A 5,438-nucleotide genomic window follows, 5' to 3' on the forward strand; every position below is an offset into this window, starting at 1 on the left:
GAATAAATATATCTCCAATTTCTCATCTATAGATTGGTTAAAATTGTGATATTTGCGTACCACACATAAACATCCTTTCATTTTTTTTATAAACTTACCGTTTCGTTGTATTGGTAGCCATACATAACAGTGTTGATTACAATATCTGATTAAACACTTTCTGTATAACAAACCAATGTTAATCTAGTATCCAATCAATACGAGAAACGTGATCTCCTTTAAATAAACATTAAATGTTACAAAGAACTAATAAAGATTATTATTATTGCATATATTTCATACGTTTGAGATGTAACCTTTATAGTGTTACAAACTTTAAGATAAATACAAAATACACAATCTCATCAAACCCACATTCAGTGAGCTGGATTTTATTAATTACAACCAAACGTTATGATTTTAAACTTGACTTACACATCGTTTCAACGTGAAGTCACTTTTTTAAAATTAGGAATATGTGAAATAATTTTGTGTTTTAAATTTGTAAGATAAACTGTCATATACTATTTTTGTTATATAATTACTGTCATATACTATTTTCTGTTATATGATTACTGTCATATACCATTTTCTGTTATATAATTACTGTCATATACTATTTTCTGTTACATAATTACTGTCATATACTATTTCTGTTATATAATTACTGTCATATACTATTTTCTGTTATATAATTTCGTTGGAAACGATTATTGGCTTCTTCATTTTCCCGTTGAAATTCTGGAGAATACCTGTAAAAAAAAAAAAGAATTTTTGATAAAAGATACACAGTGTTGTATTACTTCTATCAACCAAAAGTTGGCAAGGTTACTGGTATACACGTGAATCCCATATAAAAGTTGGCGAGGTTACTGGTATACACGTGAATCCCATATAAAAGTTGGCAAGGTTACTGGTATACACGTGAATCCCATATAAAAGTTGGCGAGGTTACTGGTATACACGTGAATCCCATATAAAAGTTGGCAGGGTTACTGGTATACACGTGAATCCCATATAAAAGTTGGCAAGGTTATTGGTATACACGTGAATCACATATTCACAGCTGTAACTAAGATGTTATCTAACATTTTTATAGTGGTGTGGATTGAAATACTGTTAACAAATCATTATATCCTAACATATATATAGTAGTTTTAACGACCGTTCTATGACTTTTCATTCTCTCTGAACACGCATACATGTTGATGGCTGAGAGTTATTTACACTTGTAACAAGTCCGTCGGTTCATACTAGATGGGCTACAAAACGAGACAATTTACCTGTCAACGGTTTCTATTACTTTCTACAGGTAACTTTATAATTATACTTCATGAGAGAGGGCTCAGCGGGAAGTCTGAAGTCAGATGGCCCACTGTGTAGCTTTGCACTTAACAACAAAAAAATATATGTTACTTGAGTAGTAATAGGTGGGAACATACTATACGTCTTCATCAGATATGGTCAGTACTAAACGATACAACATTTATATATCGATTAAATGTGACTGACACGATGTCCTTGTTGCAAGCAGCCAAAAAGTTCAAATCTGTTACCGTCTGGTACCCGAGCTACCATTTAAGAAGAATCAAATCTGGTACCCGAGCTACCACTTAGAAAGGTTCAAATCTGTTACCGCCTGGTACCCGAGCTACCATTTAAGAAGAATCAAATCTGGTACCGTCTGGTACCCGAGCTACCACTTAAGAAGGTTCAAATCTGTTACCATCTGGTATCCGAGCTACCACTTAAGAAGGTTCAAATCTGTTATAGCCTGGTACCCGAGCTACCATTTAAGAAGGATCAAATCTGGTACCCGAGCTACCACTTAAGAAGGTTCAAATCTGTTATAGCCTGGTACCCGAGCTACCATTTAAGAAGGATCAAATCTGGTACCCGAGCTACCACTTAAGAAGGTTCAAATCTGTTACAGCCTGGTACCCGAGCTACCATTTAAGCTCTATAAAATCATCACACACTTTGTATGATATTTGGGATTAAGCTCTAGGAAATATTAATTTTGGCTGATACAGTGTATTTGGTATACGAGGTAGTTGTGCAATTCGACCATAAAACTCGTTCCAAAAGCGTTATGTACGGGACATTGATGGCAAAGCCATGTTCATAAAAGTATCCAGTTCATGCTAGGCAGTGACGTTACCTGTCTCGTACTTACGACATTTATTGGCCACCAAAAAAAAAAGAGTCTGGTGGCACCAGCGAAAAGTTTCAAAATGGTTGTTAAAGTCTTAATAAACTCCGTTCAAAGCACCATTCCTAATTACAACCATTAAACAGATGGTTCCTCACATCATCTGGCTGTTCCTGTACGAGTAAATTCCCTTCAAGGAGGCGATGAAAGAATCTTTACTCATCTGTAAAAGGAATTGAACACCCGTGACATCTTTGCCTTCTGATCCTGTTCTCGGGTTTGAAAGACATATCAAGTTGAATCAATCCTTAGAGTGGTTAGTGTAATTTGTTTCTTTCTACACTTCATTTAAAATGTTTACAACTAAGACATCTAGAAACGTAAGTTAGTTATTACACCAACAACCTAGCATGATTTTTGTCACAAATATTAAACATATACTTGTTACATAACTTCACCATCTCTTTAGATATATTAAAATAACATTATTTTCGTACTGATTATAATTATCATTTCAGATAGATTTTTAACTGGCTTTACAGTCCAACTCAGATCTTGTTTTCTGATATAAAAAAAACTTACTGACAGTGACTTATAGCAGAGAAATTATGGATACAAAATGCATTTTTATTATTATTTAAACAATTAAAAGCAACATGGAAAAAACATATTCAGTCGAGATTGTTTCTTACCAATGATCTTAGTGACATGCTTGAAAAACACCCACATAAAAATATACCTAAACCATAATCCTTAGTATCAACAGAGGCTTAAAAAAACAACAACTTATCAATATCTTATGAATACAGGTTGTACACACCCTAGTTTTAACGAAAATCAAATTTCTGGAACTCCACTCCGAAAACCGTTTACAATAAGCTTGTAGTAGCAGTGCTTACAATAAATCTCATTTTCATGTGTCCTCATGTTTGAAGGATCAAGTTGCCTCTTGCAATCTTCGATTACTTGAAGTTAATAAAACAAAAATCAGTGAATTAAGTAGGAAAACTCAATAAAATCGAGACAATAAATATCGTAATTTATTTTCCACCCAGTTTTAAACAGTATTTACATTATATATATTTTTTGGTTACTTTTACCAACATCCTATTATCGTATTAAGAAAAAGCAAATTGTGAATTTTTTTAACAGTTATTTACTCCTTCTAACACCACAATACTAAGGAAAACTGTTCAGTTAAATATCTGCTTAACACGTGCCCCCCAGCGGCATGTCTGCGGACTTACAACGCTAGAATCCGGATTTCGATACCCGTGTAGCTTTGTGCTTAATTACAAACAAACGAACAAGCTTGACACGTTGTAACCGATACAAACAAACAGTATTGAAATTAACGTATAATTTTTCAAATTCTATATTTTACGAAATTTCTGGCAACCATACAACAGTAGCAGAGATATTCCTATCTAATCACACTGGACTAGTTTGATTGTGTTTTATGTTTCTGTTGATTATCCCATAATGGATATCAAACTAAGTGTGTGTGAAATATAGTATTTAATTATTTTTTTTCTGTCACATGTCACTGCCAAGAAAGCAGTAAGAAATTATTAATAGTCCAGTGTAATATTTGTATCACAGATATTTCGTTGTTTAACACGTGAGAGGTATGATATAAAGTCGGATGAATGGCGATTGACCAAAATGTCACACACAAGATATATTAAGACCGATGTTAGTGTTACAAGACCAATAAACAATTGGATTTGAAGTTATGTGCTAAAATATCATCATTATCAACAATTTTTAATTATTATATTTATTTATTTGCTGCCAAGTACAAAGCCACACTACAGCCAGCACGAGTGTCGAAACCTGGTTTTTAGAGACATAAGCTGAGCCACTGGGAACTTATTTAAATATCAGAAAGTGTTGTCTCTCTGTAAAACTTCTATGACATATAGGATAACAGAAAATGATTTTGTCAGATTGCTGTCATATTTGTAAACGAACTAACAAATCTTAAGCCTGTATATAACATTGTTATAACAAGTGTGAAATTATATACTGTTAGCAGTAAATATGGTAGTATTAAAGGAGTGTAGTTAAACACAAAGCTCCATAATGGGCTATATGTGCTCTGCCCACCACGGGTATCGAAACCCAATATTTAGCGTCGTATGCCTGCAGGTTTACCGATGAGTCACTAGGTGCCGGGCGATACTAAATACATTATCGGAGACGAACAGTGTTTAGTAGCTTATGAATGTTATTTGTACACATTTTATGCATAACGTTATGTTTAAAATGATTACCATTTTGTGGAAACATTTGTAGACTAATTTTGTTTTGCCCATGTGCACAAGCTATTGTGATGTATGTAATTTGTCAAGTTTTGCACATTTCTTTATAATAATCCCTTTCCATGAGGAAACAATGGGTGAAATACATTAGATGTTTCCATTATCCGATAAGGTGCCTCAAAGCAGTGTGATGTCGAATTGGGGGGATTACATATTGGATATTTTTTTATTTTCAATTGTCGAAGTACTTTCTCTTTATAATCTATGGAAGTTCAATATGTAATCCAGTTAAAAACAAATACTTACCGCATGTGTAGCACGTGTCATGCCACTGCATGTTATTTGCCATTTTAAACTCGTTGAAGTAAACAATTTTTCCACAACGGGGACACTTAGGAGGCATAGTTATATCGTGGACGTCACTAGAGTATAAACCTGACGACAAATAAATAAATATACAGTTCAGGTGTGTGTTGAATTTAACTTTATAGCGATGTGATTAAAAATGAATGAAACGCCTCAGGTATTCAGTAACAAAGAAAGCTTGTCTGATAATTATAAGTAATAGAATTTAATCTACCAAATGCAAGAATCCAATGACAATGATAAGGAAAAACAGTGTCAATTTCATATATTAGAATCCTAATATGAATATAATTCCGACCACTACTGTATTTGTTGTATCCCAGCTGGCCTGAAGAGTTATGGATTGAATGAAACGCGTCGTCGACAAATATAGTGTGGTTGGAATACTATTATTATACATTCTTCTAATTCTTGAAAATCCATAACGGACTAGTTAAAGAATGTAGTGTTTAAAATGTAATAGGCCTAATACTAATATATTTAATAATATAATATAATTGTAATACTGTTTCGCCAGCTAGTAAAAGTCGAACACACCACAATCAAATCTTCACAAGTTTTAAAAAACGTCTACATTAGCACTATCAGTAGGATTAGGTTATTATATAGCTTCATATTTAACTGATGCGTATCTGCTCGTTTGTTAATTTCCGAGATAAATTCTTTCCGAGGAACTT

General features: G+C 33.3%; 1 long non-coding RNA gene across 1 annotated transcript in view; it reads right to left on the minus strand.

The window, feature by feature from the left end:
• Nucleotides 1–537: 537 nt before the first annotated feature.
• LOC111089739 overlaps nt 538–5,438 on the minus strand; it is a 10,334-nt gene continuing 5,433 nt past the window's right edge. Inside the window, exons 2-4 of the long non-coding RNA XR_002613948.1 lie at nt 4,702–4,830; nt 2,952–3,096; nt 538–731 (exon numbers count right to left, since the gene is read on the minus strand). This is a non-coding gene — a long non-coding RNA (uncharacterized LOC111089739). The remainder of the gene's footprint in view (nt 732–2,951; nt 3,097–4,701; nt 4,831–5,438) is intronic.

This window comes from Limulus polyphemus, unplaced genomic scaffold (assembly GCF_000517525.1).
Source record: "Limulus polyphemus unplaced genomic scaffold, Limulus_polyphemus-2.1.2 Scaffold7232, whole genome shotgun sequence".
NCBI lineage: Eukaryota > Metazoa > Arthropoda > Merostomata > Xiphosura > Limulidae > Limulus > Limulus polyphemus.